The sequence below is a fragment of the Apium graveolens genome, chromosome 6 (genome assembly GCF_009905375.1).
Source record: "Apium graveolens cultivar Ventura chromosome 6, ASM990537v1, whole genome shotgun sequence".
NCBI lineage: Eukaryota > Viridiplantae > Streptophyta > Magnoliopsida > Apiales > Apiaceae > Apium > Apium graveolens.
In genome coordinates this window covers 2289992-2315745 of record NC_133652.1, presented here as the reverse complement: position 1 = coordinate 2315745, position 25754 = coordinate 2289992, and the positions used below count along the sequence as shown (strand labels likewise).

At 32.3% G+C, this 25754-nt stretch overlaps 6 non-coding genes and 1 pseudogene across 6 annotated transcripts; all 7 read right to left on the bottom strand.

Moving 5' to 3' along the window:
• Window positions 1–7999: 7999 nt before the first annotated feature.
• On the bottom strand, window positions 8000–8102 carry LOC141669634 (U6 spliceosomal RNA). The gene has a single exon (XR_012553902.1). It is a non-coding gene; the product is annotated as a U6 spliceosomal RNA (small nuclear RNA).
• Window positions 8103–9608: 1506 nt separating this feature from the next.
• On the bottom strand, window positions 9609–9785 carry LOC141669948 (U2 spliceosomal RNA; annotated as a pseudogene).
• Window positions 9786–11040: 1255 nt separating this feature from the next.
• Window positions 11041–11186, bottom strand: LOC141669048 (U4 spliceosomal RNA). The gene has a single exon (XR_012553347.1). It is a non-coding gene; the product is annotated as a U4 spliceosomal RNA (small nuclear RNA).
• Window positions 11187–12046: 860 nt separating this feature from the next.
• On the bottom strand, window positions 12047–12163 carry LOC141669325 (U5 spliceosomal RNA). Its single transcript, XR_012553612.1, has one exon. It is a non-coding gene; the product is annotated as a U5 spliceosomal RNA (small nuclear RNA).
• Window positions 12164–15433: 3270 nt separating this feature from the next.
• Window positions 15434–15628, bottom strand: LOC141669982 (U2 spliceosomal RNA). The gene has a single exon (XR_012554235.1). It is a non-coding gene; the product is annotated as a U2 spliceosomal RNA (small nuclear RNA).
• A 1385-nt stretch (window positions 15629–17013) lies between these two features.
• LOC141669292 (U5 spliceosomal RNA) lies at window positions 17014–17128 on the bottom strand. Its single transcript, XR_012553579.1, has one exon. It is a non-coding gene; the product is annotated as a U5 spliceosomal RNA (small nuclear RNA).
• A 1189-nt stretch (window positions 17129–18317) lies between these two features.
• LOC141669860 (small nucleolar RNA U3) lies at window positions 18318–18533 on the bottom strand. The gene has a single exon (XR_012554112.1). It is a non-coding gene; the product is annotated as a small nucleolar RNA U3 (small nucleolar RNA).
• Window positions 18534–25754: the final 7221 nt, after the last annotated feature.

The window sequence follows — 25754 nt, the reverse complement described above, 5'->3', positions numbered from 1 at the left end:
TGTGATTTGAAAGCTACCATAGATGAATATTTTAAAACAGAAACATTTCCAACTTTTAAGGAGTAAAGCATACATCCCTATCTCAAAGAAGTATACCTACTCAAAACTAGATGGCTCGGACTCTATTGATCATTCTATGGCCTCTGAAATTCCTTCTGAAAAATTTCTCATACGTAATTTCTAAATAGTAGTAGACTGTCAGTTGCAATATAGATCACAGTTTCTAGCTAGTATATGAGTTCGCGAATAAGAGTCATCAAATGATAGTTGAATGCAAGTACAGTTGCAAGACATTGTTTTAGGTCATTCTGGGTATATCTCCCATGTCTTACAAGTGATAAAACATAATATTGTATAACAGAAAACTGGGAGGATATGTAAATATATTAGTACCAATTCTCTCATGTCCTCTTCTACCATTATGTTGGTCTCTATGTTTTGACTAACCACTACACCCCGGAACCTTGCATGCTATTAATTATATAAACCAAATAGGAAAACAAATACACAAATGTATTCTCAATGAATATTAAATAAGAATTATGTCATAAAAATATTAAATAAGACAATCTTTACTAGGGTGAAAGCTACTTATCCCTTTCATTAAATATTACTTCAATATTGATTTTTGAAAAATACTTAAAATATTACGTTGGCATCCTTAACATTTTTAATACTCTAGCATTTTTAATAAACTATATAGTTCATTATTTGTGTTATTTGGTTATGTATATTTTAAATGTATATATATATATGTATATATACATTTACCTAACTTCTTGACTTTCTGGATTAAAAGGTTTCTCGGACACTGTAGATTCTCTTTTAATGACTGCATTAAGGATATGTGACTTTAACCGGTATAATTACAAAGAAGTGTATGACTAATAAGGTTTTGGGTATTGTAGGGGATACTTTGGTAGGTGAAGGAGAAATTATCTAAAGGGCCGAAGAGGAGATTGGAGATGTTACGGTAGGTGAAGGAGAGCATGGCAGGGTATTGGTGCATGGTGGACATAATAGAAGTGTTATGGTGCCCAGGGGACATAATGAAAGTGTTATTGTGCATCGAGAAGAGGTGTTAAATAACGGAGGGCACCTTAAGAGGTGTGTTCAGAGAAAAGGGAGATCTAAGCAATTTTTTGGCAAGCAAAGATTTCGTAATCGGAAAGTATCATGATGCATGTGATTTGAGAGCTGCTATAGATGAATATTTTGATGCAAAAACCTTTCCAACTTTTTAGGAGGCAAAGCATACATCCCCGTCTCAAAGAAGTATGTATGCTCAAAACTAAAGATGGATCGGAATGTATGGATTATCCCATGGCCTCTGAAATTCCTCTTGAAAAAATTCTCATGCGCAATTTCTAAATAGTAGTAGACCATCAGTTGAAATATACATCAACATTTCTAGCTAGTACATAAGTTCCAGAATAAGAGCCATCAAATGATAATTTAGAGTTTCAAGTAGAGTTGCAAGATATTGTTTTAAGGTCATTCTGGCTATGTAACCTACATCTTACAAGTTAGAAAACATAATATTGTATAACATAAAACTGAGAGGATATGTAAATATATTAGTAACAATTCTCTCATGTCCTCTTTTACCATTGTATTAGTCTCGATGTGCTTCTTCTATATTATGGCTAACCACTCCACTACGAAAACTTGCATGTTATTAATTATATAAATCAAATAGGAAAACAAATGCATCCAATATTTTTGAATGAATATTAAATAAGACTTTTGTCTGAAAAATATTAAATAATAAAATCTTTACTATGGCGAAAGCTGTTTATCCCTTTCATTAAATTTTATTATAACAAATCATCACCAATTTTTGACAAATACTTAAAACACTACTTGGGTATCTCTAGCATTTTTAATAAAATACATAGGTCATTGTTTGTGTTATATGGTTATGTATATTTAAATGCATATATATCCATTTACATAGCTTTTTGACTTTCTGAATTAAAAGATTCCTCAGACACTGTATATTCTCTTTTAATGACGACATCGGGGATTATGTGACTTTAATCGGCCTAATTGCAAAGAAGTATCTGACTAGTAAGGTCTTGGGAAGTGTGTGGATATTTTGGTAGACGAAGGAGATATTATCTTAAAGGTCGGAGAGGAGATTGCTGATGTTGTGGTATGTGGAGGATAACACATGAGGGTATTGGTGTCTGGAGGACAGAATGGAAGTGTTATGGTGCATGGAGGACATAATGAAAATGTCATTGTGTCTGGAGAAGATATGTTAAATATAGGAAGGCACCTCATAAAAAGAGAGATCAAGACAGTTTTTTGGCAAACAAAAATTTCGTAATCGGAAAGTACCATGACACATCTGATTTGAAAGCTGCTACAGATGAATATTTTGAAGCAGAAACCTTTCCAACTTTTGAGGAGTAAGGCATACATCCCTGTCTCAAAAAAGTATGCCTACTCAAAACTAAAGATGGCTCGAAGTGTATGGATCGTCTTATGGCCTCTGAAATTCCTCTTGAAAAATTTCTTATGCGTAATTTCTAAATAACAGTAGACTGTTAGTTGCAATATATATCACAATTTCTAAAGTTATAGAATAAGAGCCATGAAATGATAGTTGAATGCAAGTAAAGTTGCAAGATATTGTTTTTAGGCTAAGAAACATGGACATTTGGGTAGCATGCTGAGTCCCCGTGTCGAATTTTCGCATATATGTATCCCCGTATCGGACACACGGATTTTTTCACAATATTAATCTAAATTTTATCTTAATTAATTATAGTCAATTCCCTGATGTCCTCTTTTACCATTATATTAGTCTCCATGTGTGCTATTATATTAGTCTCTATGTGTGCTAACTAACCACTCTACTCCGGAACCTTACATGTTATTAATTATATAAATCAACTAGGAAAACAAATGCATCCAATCTTTTCTGAATGAATATTAAATAAGACTTTTGTCAGAAAAATATTAAATAAAACAATTTTTACTAGGGTGACAATTGCTTATCCCTTTCATTAAATTTTATTATAACGAATAATTTATGACAAATACTTAAAAATATCACTTTGATATTTCTAACATTTTTAATAAAATATACAGGCCATTGTTTGTTTGTGTTATTTGGTTGTGTATATTTAAAATGCACATATATGCATTTACCCATGCACAATTCGCAAATATGCATATTTGGTTATTTTTATTGTTATTTGATTTTTTTTATTATAATTCTATTTTCCCGTAAATAAGTCCAAATACTCTTATCTAATGCATTAAAACATGAGAATAAAGTTAAATTTTTAAGAGAATGATAAATATAAGAATAATTTTGAAAAATTACTGTTAAATTAATTTGTATTTGAGAATTTTTTTTAAATGAACACATATAATGGCAGTATCAAAATTTTCTTATCTAATGACGGGGGAGGGATTATCGAAATTTTCTTTTTTTAGGAAGGAGGGGTATCAATTAGTTGTATCAAGTAGCATCCCCATTGGCTTCATTTCTTCACCGGGCTTGGACCATGTCCGGTCTCTAGAATTTCTCTTAGAAACAAATACCAGAGAAAGAAACTTCGGCTCCTTCTTCCATAACCTGAGCTCGGAGAAGGAAGAGATTAGGGGGCCCTACGGAGAATGTGGTCATAAAAGTTTTAATTGGGCTTTTATTTTTAATTTTTCGAGTAGAAAATGTGTAGGGGTGTATACAACCCGATCAAACCGATTTTTTCCAACCCGATACATATTTGGGTTGAAAGAATGTCAACCTGATTTAATTAGATTGGATATGAGTTTCGATATTTTTAAACCGATACAATCCAATTCGATTAAAAATAGACTTATACGTTAATCTGTTGATTTTATAATTGTGAATATGTTCTGGCCTAATAGATAAACTCATTTATTTGTAACTTATAACATCAGTCCTCAATGTTTAAATAATATACTACCGTTTTCTTTTATTGAGTTTAATGTTTAATATTATCACTCTATTTTGGATATTTAAGCCATATCTGACATGAATGATTGCAATATTCTGTTGAACTATTTTCAATTATTTTAGACTTTGATACTTACTACTTTATTCTATAATTATTAATATTAGTTTTGAATATTTACTAAACAAATCAAATTGATCCAATCCGATCCAAAATGAAGTATTATAAATTGGTTTAGATTACAAATTTCAACGATTTGATTTGAATTAAAATTCTGAAAACTCGAATTAATTAGGTCAAGTTGCTAAATTCTCTCGGCCCGTCCAACCCGATCCATATATATCCGAGGAACGAGGAATATGCATTGAAAATGAAACACGAGCATATTAAAAGCATGTTTGATGCCGAGTAGGCCTGTCAATGGATCGGGTTTGGATCTGCTCGGCCTAAATCCATATCCATTTATTTGTTCGGATTCGGATTCAGACCGGCTCCGGATTTTTTATAGGCCGATCCATATCCGTATCCGTTCGGATCATGAATTTTGGATCGGATATCCGCTCCATTTATGTATATTTATTTTTTAACTTAACTTATTACAAAATTTATTTAAAATTTACAATTCCAAAAAATATTAAAATACAAGTAAAATACAATGAAATTCAAAAATAAATTATAAACTAAATTTCGCTTTTTGAAATAAAACATACCGAGTTGTACAATATTTTAATGCTAACTATGAAAAAATTGATGTTGCGAAATGGAAGTGTTATATGAATCGAGACTTAGGGTTATGCAGCTCTAAAATGTAAAAGAACTAGGGTTATAGAAATGAGTTTATAGAAATGGACTGTACGCTTGAGACCGAACCGAACGAAATATAGATAATGAAACTTGACTCGAGGATAATACATTTAAAATTAGAATTACTAAAAAGTATTTTTTATATATATATATATATATATATAACCGGATCGGGTTACTAACGGATCAGATCGGCCTAAATCCATATCCGCTCCATTTATAATGGGATATTTCTTATCGGATCGGATCCTGGATCAGATTTTTAATAGGTCGATTCATATCTGCTAAAATTATCTTGGATCGGATCAGATCGAATTTTCGCTCCATTTACAGCCTAATGCCGAGTGTGTACACGTACACCTACTTCCCAGTCCCCCCTCTCACCCTGTCACACATAAGGCCGTGTTTGTTTGTACAAAAATATTATAACAGTACTTGCTCTATTATTGACTTGAGGGTTTTTTGGGATGGCTCAAAACTCCAAAAAAAAAAACCAAATGAGAAGATGAAAGAGGAGCGAGTGTCGGTCTATTCGATCGATGAAACTTCCAGCGTGACTTCCCGGTTAGTTACATTTTTTCTCCTATCAGTTTTCTTTTATTTTTTTTATAGTTACGACACTCGCGCATCCCGAGATTCGAACTCTTGACCTCCCTCGGGGAAGCCACTGCACCAACACAAACACGCTATTAGTTTTGTTATACATGTTAACATAGTTAAGTTGTTTAGATTATGTGTTTAGATTATGTTTTTCTTTTCCATGCAAATATTTTGGATCGGTGATTCTAGAGTTTTTTGTAGCAAGGTAAATATATGTGCAGGATGTACTGATTGCTCGCTTGAGAACTTATTCGCTGTTAGCTTTCTTTGTGACAAGCCGTAATTCAATCTAATGCATATACTGTCATTGTAGAAAAGGATCCCGACAGAGCCTTAAGTGCCTCTAATCTGCCGGTACTTCTTCCTTGTGCAAGTACCTGTCATATTACAGCCTATAATCTGTTAAGCAAAACTCTGCTTTACATAATATAATTTGAATAAAAATGATTTATATTGTATATCTGATTCAATTCAGCAGCAAGGAAGCAATTTATTACGTGTAGAAAAGTTAAAGAACACTATTCACGGTGAAAAACATAAGTGGAAATGAATCTGGCAAGGGCACAAAGTTAGCTAAATTGCAAAAGTTGCATTGGTGTAAAATGACACTTCTTTGAATACTATTTATTCTCCATCATTGAGTCTTAGGCAGGTTTAAAACGGAAACAGGGATCGTGTTGGTTCCGGCATTTAGGAAAGATCACCTCTTCATTAAGTCGTTCCATGTGTCGATGCGAAAGAGGTATCCATTTCACAAGTATACGAAGTATGAAAATTCTTATATTTGTACAAGTCAACTAATTTATGTTGCTTTTTCTTGTTTACAATATACTGTTAATTGCTACAAATTTATGTTTTCTTGTTTACATGATCATGTTGATTGCTACAGATTTATCTCATTGTTGGCTGGTTCAGACATTCGGGGTTGTTTCGTACGTCCCTTCAAATCAGAGGGCATGATGATGAAGTATGCAATGATAATATGTTATTATGCAATTATGCCCCTTGCCTTGATAGTTATTTTCTCACTGTTGAACTAGTATATTCAGACACGTGAGTTGGGATTTAGTTATCCCTTAAGTGGGTGGATTGCATAAATTTTAGACAGAATTCTAGACTTAGTAACTATTTGAATATGTTGAAATAATTACTACACAGATGAACCAGTTTGTTAATACACTTCAGAGTTTGGTAATCCCTTTTAGTAGTTGGATTGCATAAATTTTGTAGCTTGAATTGCTAGGAGATCCATACAGAAACCCCATCCGAAGATAGGATATTGATATTCCACTGTAAGTGACAAGCACACTTTATTCTTTAGTAAAAAGCCTAAAATTAAAGGTGAAAGAATAGTTTGCTCTGTGCTCATCGCACGGTCACGTTGATCAGTTCAATTAGTAGAAATCCGGACAGCTCTTTGATATGTGATTTTGAGTCTTTGACAATGTTGTTTACCTTGTTCTTGTAATGTGGAATTTATTTCAAAGTCCCAAAAAATTGAATAAGCATACGGAACTTGGTAATTCTAGGAGGGGCTTGTGGGCTAAATAGTTGTTAATTTGTTTAGCAATATTAATATAAAGATAGACGTGAGATATGTGGATTGGTGATTCTAGAGTTTTTTGTAGCAAGGTAAATTATGTGCAGGATGTACTGATTGCTCGCTTGAGAACTTATTCGCTGCTACCTTTCTTTGTGTAATCTGTTAGCTTGTGACAAGCCGTAATTCAATCTAATGCGTATACTGTCATTGTAGAAAAGGATCCTGACAGAGCCTTAAGTGCCTCTAATCTGCCGGTACTTTTTCCTTGTGCAAGAAGATGAAATGAGGAGTTAGTGTCCATCATATGCAACATTGTGTCGTCACTTTCCGGTTAGTAAACTCTATTATCCGATATGTTTTCTCACATATTTCAGCTGTTTAGAGTATGTTTTTAGTTCTATGTTTCATATTTCACTATTTAAATGGTGATTAATTAGGTTATAAGATAGATTGTTTACTTTTTTGGTACATAAAGAACATGGTTTTATATAGGAGTATGATTTTTTTTTAAATGTTATGGAGAAATGAACCTTTAGCCATTCATGTAGACTTAACAACTATGTGAATATATTGAAACAATAACTAAACTGAGAAGAGTAGGCCATTGCTTAGGACTAGTTGAAATTAGTTGTTACTTTAATTATACATATAATCTCTAAACTGTATTAGACTCCTAATGTAACTAACCTGTATTAGACTCCTAATGTAACTAGAAAAAGGTATTAAATTAAGATTGATTTGTATTCTAATTGTATTTATTAGTTTTTATTAAAGAAATTAAAATTAGTGCATCTAATGGCGCCATTCAATCAGTAAGAAAATCTCAAATTATGTTTTTTCCCAGTTAGTTGTATCTTACCTATTTTTTTTACAATTTAACAATATTTTTATTAGTTTTTATTAAAGAAATTAAAATTAGTGCATCTAATGGCGCCATTCAATCAGTAAAAAAATCTCAAATTATGTTTTTTCCCAGTTGTATCTTAGCTATTTTTTTACAATTTAACAAATATTTCATGTATGTATTGTGATTGTTAATTTTTTCTATTTATATGTAATAGTTTTAAAAAATATATACAAACTCCAACCATTTCCTGTATTTTTGTTTTGGCAAAAAATAAATTTGGACCATTTCTCGATTTGTGCGTGTCATCCTTGCGCAGGGGCCATGCTAATCTTCTCTGTATCGTTCCAATTTTATCGGATGTCCCCGAAGGGACAAGATATGTAAGGCTTTTAAGAGAGCAAGTGTATGCCAACATGCAATGCTTTTAATCTAATGATCAGGTGTTATGGATAACAAAGATGAGCGGGCGTTGCTTTCCTTTGAGATTGTTGTGGCTTAAAATTTAGCGGATTGTTCTTTAAATTCTAAGCTAGTTAGTGGTTAGATCGTAGCCTATCTATCTGAATTGGACCCCTGGATATTTTTATTTGATCAGGCCTATTTATTTAACAGAAGATATTCTAATTGGGACATGATTGTATATTAAGAAAAGCTGGTTGCATCCCAAATTAGAAGTGAATGTCCAACATTTGCTTATAGCATGCAAAGTACTTAATCCCCACGAAATAGTATTTCGTATATTATTTTACTTTTTAGTTTGTGCTTGATGAAGTGGTGACTTTCAACCGTAAGACTTGTGTTTATGTTGAATAGTGTATGTCATGTTCCTTGATTATAGATTAGTTGGCTAGAAAATCTGTAATTAGAGAATGGAGGCTGTTTATCCCCTAGGCACCAAAGGCTGTATATTCCACTTGGTCATAATTATTAGTCGTCGTCAAATTTTATATATTTTTTTAACTATAATTTATCCAAGTTGTGAGTAACCTGCATTTTGGAAATCTATTTTAAGTGGATTGTAATGGTTTAACATGTGGTGAGCACACACCATGGTATTGTCATAGGGAACTTTAGACCACAATATCTATTTTGTCTCAACCACAAAATGTTATTTACTATGAAGAGAACTTTAGACTTTTTGCATAGTCAGCATAAAGCGTAACATGTTTGAATGCAACAATATGTACTATTGTCTCCAATATCGAAATCTTGAGAACCTGCCTTTACATTATTAGTTTAGTTTAATTTAGTAAAAGCTGATTGAAAGGTTGAGATTTGAAACAAGTTGTGTCATCTGCCATCCTCCCAACTACGGGGTCAAAACTGAATTTTCAGAGCCACAACTTCACGAATGAATAACGGAGACTCTTCCAATGTGAAAAGATGGTTGTGTAAACGAGTAACAGGTTGCCTGCTTATATTCTTTTTCTCGTTTGCTGTTGTGGTGAAACATTTCTTTATGTTGTGCTCATCATTTAATACATTTCCTTCATTAAATTGTACCATTCATATGGATCCATGACGGGTTCTTGATGTAAAGAAAGCATTTATTAGGCTACTACAATTGATTCAGGAGCGATATAGTTATCAAGATCATTTTTTCCTCAGGAGTGTTGACAAGCAGACAGAAGTCCAATTTCTGCATCAAATGGTCACTCTATTGTTCTGCCTGAAGTTAGTCACTCTATGGTCACTCCAAGCTGAAAATAAGGTATCCCATAATCATTAAATTTTTGGTATCATGCAACTTTGCTCTGTCAGTTGGTTGAGAAGAACCTTGATCAAACTGGTATAATTGTTACACTCTTGCTAAAAGGTACTTTCGAAAAGATGAATATATAAAGCTAAGCGTCATGAATATACTTAAACTATGTTTTGGGTGGGGTGAGCCAGTGCAACACTTGGGCGACTCGTGAAGACCCCAATAGCAAGCTATTGTGATGAGCCCCATAAAAAATTAATTTAACATCATGTGACCAATGGCCCACATATCAGATATTAAACTGATAAGAACAGATACTACACTTGATATTAGCCAAAAGGCCGAGAAAGGTATGCCTAACACTTAAATCTGAAATTCTATGTAGACTTCGATTAGGGAGAAAATAACTTTGTTGCAAAACATAGAGTCTGCCTATTGAACTAAAACGTTACAATCTGCTGGCTAATTGATTTGTTTTCAGTCCAAAATACAGATTCACCAACTATTAATTGCATACTCAAACTAAAATTTTATTCCACAATCTGGTGTTCTGACTTTGTTGATTACCTAGATGAACATTGTTATAATGTCACGCTGCTAAATTTTTTATTAAATTGCTTTTAAAAAACCTTCATGGCAGGTTACATCATGTATAATCTAAATAGACAGCCCTAGCATGAAGACTTGTCTTTCATCCGCTTCAGCTTGTACTAAGACATCAGGTATTCCCTTCTTTTTTACAATTTCCCATTCAGATTTGATACATTCTGGACTAATATATCATGTAGAAATTTAGTCTAGAGCAGAAAACTTGATAAATTATAGGTGCTGGCGGAGACATCTAAGCTTTCATGAGTTTGGTTTTATGGTCAAACTATTCTTCTAAATGCGATTCACTGATTCAAGTCCTTGTTTGTTCGACCAGATTTTAATGTACAATGAAAAATTTTAGACCGGAGTTATAGGGATTCATCCCTGTATTAAAGGGATTCCTTCAAAAAATCCCCGACACCGAATATAGATTGGTCGGTTCTGATGGTATCCAGTATGTGTACCATACTACCATCTCCAACAAGTTGATGCTCTTGGACAACAAACACTGTACATGCATGATTCATAGCTGCTTGCCTTTGACTTGCAGGAAAGTGTGCAATCCCGAGCCTGATCTATACAAAGAAATACAAAAAATTTATTTGGCATCAAAAACTCAATGGCCAGAAAATGAGGTAATTGGGGCTTTTGTTCACATAATCCTGTTAATTGCTACAAATTTATAAGTGTTAGTGGAATTGGACAGTTGTTTGTGTTTGATGCCTGGGCATTGACCTCATTCTTTAAAAAAATTCTAGCTTCTGGAATTTAGAGGTGGCAAGTTGAGATGGTAATCAGGAGGGTCAGTGTCATGTTTCCGTAAACAAGGTACGAAGATCAGTTCTTGAGTTCATAATGATGTATGCTTTTTCAATTCAATATAAGAAAAAATTTTGATTGCTGCTTTAAACTGTTACTAGTATTTAGCGTGATGTAAAATGTCAGGATACTTGGTGAGGTTGGTTTGGGTGACTCATGCCAAGAAAAATATTAAACTTAAAATTGTAGGGCTTTACCTGGTTTAGAGGGAACCCTTCCAAAAATTCTCGATGGCACAAGGCAAAGCCAAGGCCAAGGAGGGGGTTTGGAAATAGTTTTCAACCAGCAATTGACACGCCTCGGTTAGTACCTCACTAGCTGCGTCATTGCCCCAAGCACAAAGATACCCTAATAATGGTCCTTGTTTGTATTTTAAACAGCTTCCTCCTAATTTTATTGAGAAACCAAGCGATGTGGTATTGTGTTCGAGTGTATGACTACTAAAAGAAAGTTCTAGACTGTTTTAACATTTCCCAAGCTTTGGTCATTTCATTTTTTTAATTTTAATCTTGTTCTTAAAATAATAAGTTGTTTTCTCCTTCAAATCCGAGAGTTTACAATGTTTTACATATTGATTATACAAAATAAGGAAATGACTCAAATTTCAACAACCAATATTTTTTGCAAAACTAGAGGTAGAAAGATCGAGTTGAACACCGAAGTAGATTTTAAGTAAATGTTTAAAATTAATTTTAAATATTTTTGAACTTGTAGTGGCAAAATCAGGTTACGATAATGTGACACCCTTCAAAATTAGGTATACTATTATAAGCGAGGAGCACTTAACGTGCATTTAGTAGGAATTAAACTTATGAATTTGCCAATTGAATTTGCGAAGTTCTAATGCATGGCCTTTTCATTTTGCAACACCTTTGGAATGCCAATTTTGGTATACTTATGCTATACATTACACGTCCCTTAAAGTGTAATAGTAATTATGAAAAATAAATGTATTCAAACTAAAAAAGTTACATGTGCTCGAGAACTAAAAATATTTTTTTATTAAGTCTACATTTTTTCTGAATGTTACCATAACTATGTGAAATTTGGTGGATTCTAGTATTTTATGCATTATATTTAGATCTTAAAATTTTAATTATTAATTATTTTAAATTTGAAGTTATTTAATTGTACAGGCTACAAGGAAAATCTAAAATCCACTACTCATTAGGAAAATTTTATATTAATGAACTTAAATTATAGGGAGCCAACCAAAAGGAAGACCCCTCCAAAAATAGGCCTATGCCACTATAAGTGACGAGCACACGGTATTCTTTAGTAAAAGGCGAAAGATTAGTTCACTTTGCGCACATCACATGGCAGCGTGAATTTAAAAGCTTTCTCAGTGCTAGTTTTTATAGGGGTGCTAGACGATGTCTCCGAAATATTTTTGATGTGGGTTATATGCTGATCGGAGTAGATCAAGTGCTCACTTGCACTTCGCAATATATTGTCTTTTGGTGCTCTTTAGATATAAGAAGAAATAGTTTAGAGTCCACATAACCTTTATTGACGTTTTAAAGCTAGAAGCCAAACGAGGAGACCGTCAAAATATGTAAAATATGTAAAATGGAGTGGTCTAAAATTCAAAGCTGGTCTTCAATAGGTAAAAGACTTTACTCCACCAAGTAAACCAGGGGACAGGGGAAGAACACAGCAAATTTCCTTATTGCATTATTTTATGCTAAATATCTTTAGCTTTTGCGATATGAACTCCAAATTAATTTATAGAAGTCACGGAATATAACTTGATGGACTTAGTGCAAGGTAAACTTTCAGAAAACATTAACTAAACGAATCAAGACACATGAACTTTCTTATCAATTGACAAAAAAGGAGAAGCACGTCAATTGTAGAACGAGTTTGTTAAAACACTTCAAAGTTAAAATTTAGGTATACCCTTTTTATCGTTTGATTGCATAAATCTTACGGCTTGAATTGTTAGGTGTTCCATACATAAACCCCACTCCAAAAATAGGAGTATGGTATACTTTAGTAAAAGACGAAAGAATAGTTAAGATCCTCCTGTGCTTACCTAAAGATAAGGGATTCCCTATCTTACTTTTACTAGCTTAAATTCCGTGCGATGCACGGGTTTATTAATATTTAAATAATTTTAAAATTTTATTTATTCGGTCATATAATAACTTTAATATATTTATGTAAAAATATAATAATTATAGATTTATAATAAAAGAATTAGGCAGAAACTGTGGTTGTAGTTTAGTAGAATAAGTTTTGGTCGTACTTTAACGGGCTAATGAGACTATATCTAATAGTTTAGTAATTTAGCAGTTTACCATGTATATAATTATTTATTTTTTATTTTTAATAACTTAAATATAATTAAAAAAAATAGGTAGAAACTGTGATCGTAGTTTAGCAGGATAAGTTTAGGTCGTAGTTTAGAGTAATAAAGAGACTATATCTAGTAATTTAGTAGTTTAACATGTATATAATAGTATTATTATTTAATTGTATTTTTAATAATTAAAATAGGGGGATAACCGTTGAACCAAAAATATACCCCATTCCGGTTATTATATTATAGTAAATATAGTATAGATTAATTGAATATTCATTTCCCTCTTATTTCACACTTTTTTCTCACTCCTATTGTTCTCTCTTCTTTAAAAAATATGAATAAAATTTAGTATTATAATAATAGCAAGGAACTAAAATTAGGATCGTTGTTGGAGTTATGCTACCTTATACTACCTCCGTCCCGGTAGGTTCTATACGTTCACTATTTGCACGTATTTTGAGGCTTCTATAAAGTACAGTTTCATAATGTTTTTTTAAATTATATTTTTTTTGAATAAAAGTTTAAATATAAAACTTTTATTTAGAAAAAAAAATTTAAAAAAATATTTTGGAGCTATGCTTTAAAGTAGCATTGAAAAGCGTGTCAAGAAGTAATGTATAGAATTTAATGGGACAGAGGGAATAATATCTTAAATAACTAGAATTCTATTAATTTATATTATTTTAAAAAAATACACAACGATACTATTGGAATTGCTCATCTCCTTTCTTGATCTCTTTCCTTTTTCCCAATGTATTTTTCCTAATGTATTTTGTAGGATTAGAGAAATGATTAAAATACCTCATTTTCGGGGTTCAACTGCCCAAAATATTGTGCATTCCAAAAATTTACCTACTGGAAGTTAACTTGTATAACATCTAAAAGCAAGTATGGAAAAATAAACCAGTACAAGTCCTATCTGCATTCTGTTTTTTAAAGTTACAGAGGAAAAAAAATTAATTTCTCTGTGTAAGAAAATAAATGCACTCGGTTCAATTGCAAATCTAGTTTCTTTTGTGGACCTTTTAGTTGGTGGATTGCATTAGTCTTGTAGCTTGAATTGCTCGGAGATCCATACAGAACCCCCTTGAAGATAGGATATTAATATCCCACTGTAAGTGACAAGCACACATTATTTTTAGTAAAAGGTGAAACAATAGTTTGCTATGTGCGCATCACATGGTCACGTGGTTGCGTTCAATTAGTAGAAATCCGGAAAGCTCTTTGATATGTGATGTTGATAATGTTGTTTACTTATTAAATTAAGATTTATTTGTATTCTAATTGTATTCATTAGTTTCATTGAATAAATTAAAATAGTGCATCTAATGGCCATTCAGTTGGAAAGAAAATCTTGAAGTATGGTTCTTTCCCCGGTTAGTTGTATTATAGCAAAAATTCCCCGTAGTTGTATCTAAGCAAAAAATTTGCAATTTAACAAATATTTTCCGTATGTTTTGTGATTTTTTTATATTTATTTATCAAAGATTAATCTAATTGGGACTTGTATATATAGAGAAGCTGGTCGCATCTCAAATTTGAAGTGATTGTCCAACATTTTTATGTTGAATAGTGTATGTCATGTTTCTTGATTATAGATTAGTTGGCTAGAAATTCTGTAATTAGAGAGTGGAGGCTTTTTATCCCTAGGCCCCAAAGGTTGTATATTCCACTTGGTCATAATTCTTAGTATTCATCAAATTTTTATATAACTTTGTTTTAACTATAATTTATCCAAGTTGTGAGTAACCTGCCTTTTGGAAATTTGTTTTAAGTGTTGAAATGGTTTAACATGTGGTGAACACATTCCATAGTTTAACATGTTATTTACTATGAAGTGAACTTTAGACTTTGCATCACAACATGAATTGTAACATGTTTGCTAACACCGATGCAACCATCGGTATTCTCGTCTCCAGTATTGGAATCTTGAGAAGCTGCCTTCTATGTTATTAGTATAGTTTCATTTAGTAAAAGCTGATAAATCCTTTAAAGGTTGAGATTTGAAACAATTTGTGTCATCTGCCATCCTTCCAACCGTGGGGGTATAAACTGAATTTTCAGAGCCACCCTGTACGAATGTAAAAAGGCGATTGTGTGAATGAATAACAGTTTGCCTGCTGAATTTTATTCTTTTTCCTGTTTGCTGTTGTGGTGAAACTTGTCTTTATGTTGCTTGTCATTTAATACAATTCCTTCATGACATCGTACCATTCATATGAATCCGTGACGGAATTGATGCAGGAGCGATATAATTATAAAGAGTGACGGCATCTTTTTTATTCATCAGGAGTGTTGAAAAGCAGACAGGAGTGCAATTTCTAACAACAAATCTGTTCCTAAGTTGCGGATATTCACCCCAAGCTAAAAACTCACAGGTACTACATATTAATTTAATTTAATATCGTGTGAGCCAATGACCCACATATCACATAAGAACAGATACTGCACTTGATCTTAGCCAAAAGGCCGAGAAAGGTATGCTTTAAACAATAGGCCGGCTCTGCTTTTATACAACACTTAAATTAGATATTCTCTGTCGACTTCGATGAGGGATGAAATTAACCTTGTTGCAAAACACAGCCTTTTGAACTAAAACGTCCTGGCTTTTAAGATCTTCATTATTGATTTATTTTCATGTCCATAGTACTGATTCACGAACTGTTAATTTGCAGTACATAATCTGCTGTTCTAACTTTGTTGATTACCTAGATGAACATGGTTATACTTTTACGCTTCTATTTTTTTTAATTTCTTTTAAAAAAAACCATTGCAACTTTTGTGATTACATCATGTATAATCTAGCATAAAGTCGTCATGTATCCTCTTCTGATTTATAAGCTTCCTTGGTTTTTACTATTATCTTAATTTTAAATAAGTTTAAGAGTTCAGTAAGGTTGGTTTGGGTGGCTCATGCTGCCTTTAATGCCTTCCTAAAGAGATAGCCAAGAAATAAATTTAACTTAGAATTGTAGGGCTTTACCCTGGTTTAAAGGGAACCCTTCCAGAATTTCTCAATGGCACAGGGCGAAGCCAAGACCAAGGAGGGGGTTTGGGACGCGCCTCGGTTAGTACCTCACTAGCCACGTCATTGCCCCATCGCAGAAAGACGAATTAAACATGGTCCTTGTTCGTATTTTGGAAATAGTGTCCGAGTGTATGACTAGTAAGAAAAATGGTCCTTATTGTATTTTGGAAATAGTGTCCGAGTGTATGACTAGTAAGAAAAGAGTGTTGGAGTGTTTTTAACATTCCAAAGCTTTGGTCATTTCATTTTTTAAACTTTAATCATATTTTTAAAAATAAAATTTTGGTTTCTTCTTCAAATCCAAGGGTCCAAGGGTTGACGGATATTTTGCACCTTGATTATACAAAATGAGAAATGACTCCAACAACCCATGTTTTTTGCAAAAGTTAAGTTCCGATTAGAAAATGAAAAGTGGTAGAAAATGAAAAGTGAGTATTTGTATTGAGTTAGGAAGATCTAATTGAACACCTAGGTAGATTTCTAGTTACATCTTTAAAATTAATTTTAAATCGTTTTGAACTTATAGTGGCAAAATCAATTTGGTAGATTCTAGTATTTTAAATGATATATTTAGATTTTCAAAATTTTAATTATTAATTATTAAATATGTTAAATTTTATGGTTATTTTTTTTAATTAAAAATAATTATTAAATAGATTTCTATAAATCAAGATATATTGCATAAAATAGTAGAATTTAGAACTTTTTATTTGATTGTTGTAACATTCAAATAATTTTTACGAGCAATGTCATATCAATTTTATATTTAACCTTTATGAGTTGCCAATTTGAAATTTCATAATAATTTTTTTTTAGTTTTAAACTTAAATTGTAGGGGGCCAAACAAAAGGAAGACTCCTCCAAAAATAGGTATATGCCATTATGAATGACGAGCACACGGTATTCTTTAGTAAAAGGCGAAAGAATAGTTCGCTTTGTGTTCATCACATGGCTGCATAATTTTAAATTTTGTTGAGTGGTAGTTATTTATAGGTGTGATAGATGATGCTCTTTTAGTGCTATTTAAATATAAGAAGAAATAGTTTAGAGTGTAGATAACCTTTGTAGATGTTTTAAAGTGTGGAAGCGAAACGAGGAGACTGTCATAAAATGTAAAACGGAGTGGTCTAAAAATCAAAGCTTCGGCAAGGCTTTGCTCTGCCAGGTTGTGCGAAGTAGACCAGGGAAAGAACGCAATAAATTTCTTTGTTGCATTATTTTATGCTAATTATCTTTAGATTTTGCGATATGAACTCCGAATTAATTAATAGAAGTCATGGGAAATGACCAGACATGCTTCCAAATTGTGTTTGCTGTTTTGATCATCTTTGTTAAATTATATGTTTGCAAGCTGAGTTCCAAAGAAATTCCAGGAATTCTGGTGGTGTAACAAATTATCTCATTTTAACTTGAACAATCTGTAATTTACTTCCCAAAGGTCAATCGAAGCTTCCACAAAGTTTCACTAGCTGGTACTAACAATGTAACATGTCTTGCTTTGATATGTGCAGTGCTTGGATATGCTTGAAAAGGGTCTCTTATTTCCATGATTATCAGTAGAGAGGTGGTGATCAGTTATCTAATTCCCCAGTTTTTCTCCTCTACCCAATGTATTATGTAGGATTGGATATTTTATGCAATCTTAAGAAATCTGTCAACTTGGGCTACAAAATGGTGCCTTATTGATATACTAACTGCTGTCTTCTAACAATTGTCCAAGTTAAACAAAGGGAGTGCTTTCATCTTCCTGTTCCATTGTATAATTAATTGCACCAGTTTAGCTATCCTAGATACAAAGCAGTTGACTTGCATAAAGATAAACTACTGTCACAGACTTCATTTAGAAACCGATAATGTGCTTGAGCCATCCAGCCTTGATTCCTTTTGCAACTTGTCTCAGGTTTCAGCTCTAGAAAGGTAAGTATTTTTTTTTCAAAAAATTTTGACTCATCCCAATAGTTCATCCGATCATATGTGTAGCAGACCATAAATTGTGAAAAGAAAATACTTGGCAGGTTGAAAATTTCTGAGAAATTTCTGAGCAACAGCACGAAAAAAAAGTGTAGCAGACCATTAATTGTGAAAAAGGAAAAATACTTGGCAGGATGAAAATTTTTGAGCGCACGGAAAAAAGGTTGAGAGAGGTCTGTCAGACAACTGCAAGACCACCCCAGCCAGGAGAACCCAGCTGAGAATGATCCTCTACGGCTCTGAATGGTGCACTGCCATGCAGTGCTGTTAATCAGCATCTGGTCCTGCAGTCACGATTCATCCATGAGACTTGGTCACCTGTCTCCTTTGAAATCAAGGATACAGAGGTATGATTACTATAGAACAGATCCTGTTCAAGTAAGGTCTTAAGCTAAAGGCTTGCACACCTTGCTAATATTCATAGTACTAGTTTCAAGTTCTTTCGTGTCGTGCTTGACAAGGGTATCTGATTTTCTGTGATTCTTGGTGTGAGTTTAGTTCCTGAATTGAATTAGTAGAGAGGAGATGATCAGTTTTCTGTTTCCCCAGTTTTTTTCCTTTACCCATTTGTAGGATTAAAGTAACTTTAAACATGTAGACATCTTTAATTGGAAAATCGGTCCGATTAGATAAAGAAAAGGTCGGTTTTGACCCCTGACAGTTGTCGACTTGTCGGTCGGAAATAGGTGGGTCAGGAAGCACTCTATTTCTTAACCAGCTAATATATATGTTGCAATTGATTGTTTCAGGTGCGCACTTTGACATTGATCTGACTCACAAAAGAAAAGAGATGCCAGATTATAGTCGAGGAATATGATAAAAAGAAAAGCACAGAGAATCACGACTATACCAGTGTTTGGATTACGCAGATGATTCTTGAATCCTTTATGGTACCTGCCCTTTGAAATGTAGTAAAATATAAGCAGCAATATCACTGATGGGGGTACATATCTATGAACATTTTGGACAACTTAAAGGTTCTTCAAGTTCTTCATTAATTTGTTTATTGCAAACTATGCATACTTTGGACTTGCAAGTATGGGAATTGTAAACACAGTACTACACTCATATTCAAAAAGTTGTATAATATTTTTTTTAAAAAATAATATTTTGATAATTGATGCCACCAAATAAGTTTGTCGCCCTAATAAAAGATTAATCCAAACCCGGATTAAAAGATTGGTTCGGCCCGAATAAAAGTCCGGGCGTTTTGAAAAGTCCAATTAAAAAATTAAATTTTTATATAAAATTTGAACATATAATACTTTTGATAAATTTTTTTAAAAATATATTATAATATTAGAAGCAATAAGGTATATATGATTATTTGCCGATTTATTTTGTTAAGATTTTATGTTTTCTTCACCAAAATAAAAAGTATTAAAGATAATTACTAAGTTAGTTGTAATTGTAACATAATTTTATTATTATAAATTGCAAATGACATCTTATTTAAATTTATAATTTAGATTATATTATTTGTGACTATACAAAATGTATGAATTAGGCAGTTTAGTGCATCAAGAATGCCTAGAGAGAAATAACAACTACCAAGCTTAACTAACAAGCTTGTGTTTGATACCATAGAAGATTTTGCATAATACAAATTGTTGTACATAATTATATATGTTATATTAAAAAATAATTGTTTATTTTGGTGTCTAATTTATTTTCTCTGATATTTAAACTACTCATAATTCGAGTTATAAAATATATAAATAATTTTAAATATATAAATAAAAAAATCCGAATAAAGCTCGGTTCGGCCCGATCCGCGAGCCTAAAACGGACCTTATATTTCTCAAGAAGCGCGGTCCGGCCCAAATTTTTAAAAAAACTCGGGCCCGGTCCGTTTTGAAAAAAATCAATTTTTTTAAAGTCCGGATAAAACCCGACCCGGTGAACTTTTTGTGCGTATCTAATTATGTTAGGCATGTTAATCTAGTGATCCAAAATTTAAATTCAGATTCAAAATGTGATTGTTAAATATTAATTTTGTTCTTTTTAATCACTTGCAATATTTTTTCCCGAGCAAAGTGGCTTAGTCAGTCAATCAATCAATCAATCAACCGTATCCAGTAAATACCGTAAAGGACAGTGTTTGGGGAGGGTATACCGTACGCAGCCTTACCCTCGTTCCAAAGAATGAAAATATTTTTTTCTTAAAAGACCCCTAACTTGTATGTGCACAGATACATGTGTGTTAAGAATATGTTGTAAACTTGATGATAACTTAACAAACCACTCTAAGTTAAGTTAAATGATTTGTGTAACCATCTTTTGATGGAGTAGCTTGTATTAAACAAGTAGCTCATTCATGTATACTATAATATCTTAGAGGTTTAGAAATTGTTAGACATTTCAAGTCATGTTGACTACTAGTAAGATATGCAAAACATGTTGGCTAATTGTAAATAGATGATGTCTTGTACTTCTGCATAAGAGAAAGGGTATCAACTGCTAAGGAAATACTATCAACGGATAATCTGCAAAGCTCACAACGGATGATTCAAGGCACCTTCAACGGATGATCCATAACAGACTCAACTGATAATGCTGAAGTCTCAAGGAACATCACATTTAAATAGCAGTTGAATGCGACTTGACAGTCATATGGGTTGACTGTATACAAAAGGAATACGGCAGCCTATAATTAGGGTTATGAAGATCAAGAAGCATTTCTATTTTCATGCAAAACAGGGACATTCAAAGATGCTATATCTATCTGGATTGCATGGGACGGAGAAATGAAGAAACATGTGATTAGACCTAAACAATAGATTTATGTTTTGTCATATTACACATGTAACTTGGTGATATATAAACCAAGTGTAGTAAATACTTAATAATAGATTGACACAGTCAACACAAGCAAGAACTAGAGAGCATTTGTAAGTTGTATCATTTAGAACTCTCAAGTTCAGCAGCTGTGTGTTTTTGCATCACAAAGATCTTCTACATTTATATATATCTCTAGTGGAAGTATAAATCCACCATAAAGTTTTTTTAAACACCCTTGTTTAATTACTTTGTGTTTGAATCCTTGAATATTTCTTATCCGCAACTAACTTATTCAAACATTGTTATATATATATTCGTAAGAAGTTTTAAATTTCAAAAAAGAAACCAGAATTTCATTCAACCCCCTTCTGTAATTCTGTTGTTAGATTGGTCGGAATATCAATGTGTTTAATGTATAAAATGATACAATGATACATAAAAATAATTTTATTGAACAATGTCTAGTAACTACTAAGGTAAAATTTGAAACAACCCCCTTATTTTGTAATTTATTGCGCATAACTGGTGAACAGTTGAGTTATGCTTGATTTTAAATACCGGTAACATATTTCATCCTTGTCATTCGAAGATTATTTAGCGGAGCTCTATTTTGTTTTTATGGAAATGAGTTAGAATATTATCGTAATATAATTTATAAGTTGTATTATGAGTGATGACAATAAAAATATAATAGAATTAATTTAAGTCAATATTTATAAATTTGTTAATTTATAAGTTACATCTTATCAACTTGTGATTTTAAGCCGTATTTTTAGCTATAAGTCAATATTTATACAGATTGCTACTGATAAGCTTGTTCTTACCAAAAACAGTGGGCAAATTGAAAAAAGGTGGTATTAAATTGATTTTTGATTCTGATAAGCTCTATTTTGTTTTTATGGAAATGAGTTAGAATATTATCGTAATATAATTTATAAGTTGTATTATGAGTGATGACAATAAAAATACAATAGAATTAATTTAAGTCAATATTTATAAATTTATTAATTTATAAGTTACATATAATCAATTTGTGATTTTAAGCCGTATTTCTAGCTTTAAGTCAACATTTATACAAATTGCTACTGATAAGCTTGTTCTTACTAAAAAACAGTGGGCAAATTGAAAAAAGCTGGTATTAAATTGACTTTTGAATCTGATAAGCTTGTTCTTACTAAAAACAGTGCGCAAAGATTTTGTAATGGAGGACTATTTGTACTTGATATTTTGACTGAGAATAAAATTGCTACTGCTTCTGCTTATATTGTCGAATTTGTTACTTTATGGCATGCTAGACTAGGTAACATCAATGTTGCTTCTATCAAAAGGTTTCAACAACTTAGTCTAATAGCTGAATTCAACAACACATCTTTTAATAAATGTGAAGTATGTGTTGAAGTAAAACACCCTAAAAAAGGCCTTTAATTAAGTGGAAATCGGTCATCAGCATTTCTTGAATTGATTCACAATGATTTAGGTGACTTTAAGAACACTATGAGTAGAGGAGGTAAACATTATTATATCACTTTTGTGGATGATTTTTCTCGATACACCAAAACTTTACTTGTTGAGTTCGAAAGATGAGGCTGAAGAAAAATTTCTTATTTATAAGGCTGAATTTGAGAATAAGTTAAATATAAAAATTAAAAGGCTAAGATCAGATAGGGGCGGAGAATACGATGGAGCAACTCTAAAGAGATTTTGTGAACTTAATTGGATTATTCATGAGGTTACAACATCATATATGCCTGAACAAAATGGAATAGCGGAACGTAAAAATAGAACTCTTAAAAATATGATGAATGATATGCTTATTAGTTCAAGAATGCCCATTAATATGTGGGGTGAAGCTATTATTTATACTTGTTATGTGCTTAACCGTGTGTCGCATAAAAAATTTAGATAAAACTCCTTATGAATTATGGAAGGATTTTAATCCCAACTTGAGTTACCTCAAATTGTGGGAGTGTTTGGGAAAATAGGGCTCCCAAATTTTCAAAGAAGTAAAATTGGGCCCAAGACTGTTGATGGTATTTTGTCAGTTTTAATGATGGTGCATTACAGACTCATTCTTAAAGATGCATATGGCTTTGGTCCATTTAAAGAGTCAAGAGATGTTGAGTTTTTTTAGCATATACTTCCTATGAAAGTTCATGTGCAACTGTGCTTAACTTATACATATTCTTCATTTATATCACATCATAATATTACATCTTCTAATAAAAATCCTGAACCTGGAAGGAGTAAAAGAGCTAGAGTTGAGACTAGCTCTGGGAATGATTTTCTAACTACCTTTTTGACTGAAAAAAGAGTTTGTAGGTGATGAAGAGATAAATGCTATCATTCTTGAAGAAGACCCGAATACCTATGAGGAGGCCATGAGATCAATTGACTCCAATTTTTGGCTAGAAGCCATAATTGATGAAATATAGTTCTTTATTAATAATATAATTTTTTATGAATAATTTTTGGCTAGAAGCCATGATATTACTGTGCATCAAATGGATATGAAGACTGCCTTTTTAAATGGATATATAAATGATGAGATATACATGAAACAACCATAGGGATGTGTTGTCCATGGATATGAAGACAAGGTATGCCGGCTTATAAGATCATTATATGGTCTTAAATAAGCTCCGAAAGACTGGTATGAAAAATTTACAACAAACTATCACCTCTAATGAGTTCCGGGTAAATGGTTCAGATGCATGTGTTTATTCCAAATTTAATCAATTTGATTGTTTAATCATATGTCAATGTGTGGATGATATGTTAATTTTTGGTACCAAAATTGATGTAGTAAATACAAGCAAAGCTTTCCTAAGCTCATATTTTGATATGAAAGATTTAGGAGAAGCAGATGTGATTCTTGGCATAAAGATTACTAGGAATTCATATGGGTTAATATTAAATCAGTCTCATTATATTGAGAAAATTTTAAAAAATTTAATCAATTCGATTTTACCTCTGTGAAAACTTCATATGATCCTAGTATTCATTTGAAAAAGAATAAAGGCAGTAGTTTTTTTCTAGGGAAAATATGCCAAGATAATTAGAATCGTAATGTTCTTAATGAACTATATTAAGTCTGATATAGCATATATTGTTAGTAGACCGAGTAGATTCACTCACAATCTTAATCGTGATTATTGGGGTGCTTTAATTAGATTGTTGAAGTACTTAAAAGGCACTAACAAGTGGGGTTTGAACTATCAAAGAACTCCACATGTTTTAGAAGGATAATGCGATGTAAATTAGGTGTTAGACAATTATGAGATTCAGTCTACTAGTGGTTATAACTTTACTCTTTCTGGAGCTACTATATCTTGAAAATATTCAAAACAAACTTGTTATGCTAAATCCACACAAGAATTTGAGTTTATTGCGCTGAAGTTGGCAGGTAAGAAGCCGAATGGCTAAGATGTTTACTTGATGACATTCCTTTATGGGGGAAGCTAGCTCCATCAACTTCGATGCATTGGGACTCACAAGCTATAATGGGACTAGCTAATAATTAATTCTACGATGGGAAGAAAAGACATATTCGCTTGAGGCATGCTATAGTTCAAAGTCTGATCAGAAATAATGTGATATCACTCGAGTATGTAAAATCAGAGAGGAGTATTACGGATCCTCTCATCAAAGGCCTTTGTAGAAAATTAGTGTTGGATTCAACACTATGAATGGGTTTAAATCATATTGTGGAGTGAATTGTAAAATCCATATAGTTCAATGGGTCAAACGAAATCACAAAAGAACTAATGTTCATGTATACTACTCCCAACCCTACTAACAAAGTGATTTAGTGTTTTTATTATTGTCATATATGTAAGAATGAGCTAATACTCTTAATAAGTTCATACCCTCATGAATATAAATTTGATGAACTTATCAATGTGAATGTGGGGGTTACGCCCAACCCCCTATGAGAGTTCTTTAAGAGAAGGACCTATGGAGCGTTCACGAAAATTCAGGTACAACGTGGGGCATTTTTATAAAATGATGCGAAATCGCTTCTTGGTTTGAGAAAGGTTTAAGTGCGCAAATATATTCTCACTAACTACCATGGGAGGTTCAAGAACTTTCTACCTTACATGGCTGTGAGGCATGTTTGTATTCACTGAATATCAATTCAAGTCCACAAGATATTGATGCTGAAGAATTCGACTACCATTGCCCATTAAATTACTCAAATTATTTTTCTTTTGAATCATGTGGGGAATGTTAGAATTAATATAAATATTATTTCAAAAATATGTTTGCTTCAAAATAAAATAATGTATGAGTGTTTTGGTTTTAAAACTTTTGTTTTTAAAACCTTTCATTTTGATACTCTTCATTCAAAGACCTTTTACATTTCACCTCCCATTATCAATAGTGACCTATGACTTTCTACTATCCTTGGAGTTATTAGTTTCACTCATATAAAAGGAGGTCTCTTTCCTCATTTTTGAACACAAAAAATTATATTCTCTCAAGTACTATCATATAAATATAAGAATGTTTTTGGGAAATGATTAAGAGTAATTTCAATGTATTTCTTTGTACTACATTGAATTAATAGAGGTCGTGTAATCATGGAGGTTGATTGCTAATAGGCCGTGTGTACGTAGCAAGGCAAATTCAACTTTAGGACAGTGTTAATTCATATCACGACTCTACATTCACACAAGTTATTCGGTTTGCTTTCTCACCTTTGATGAACACTATCATATTAGAGTTAGAGAATAAAGATTAAGACAATGCATGACTGTAAATTGAGAATATTCTTCTGTCGTTCTCCCTCTCTAAGAGTTGAGCTTTACTTCATCTTATTCATGTAATT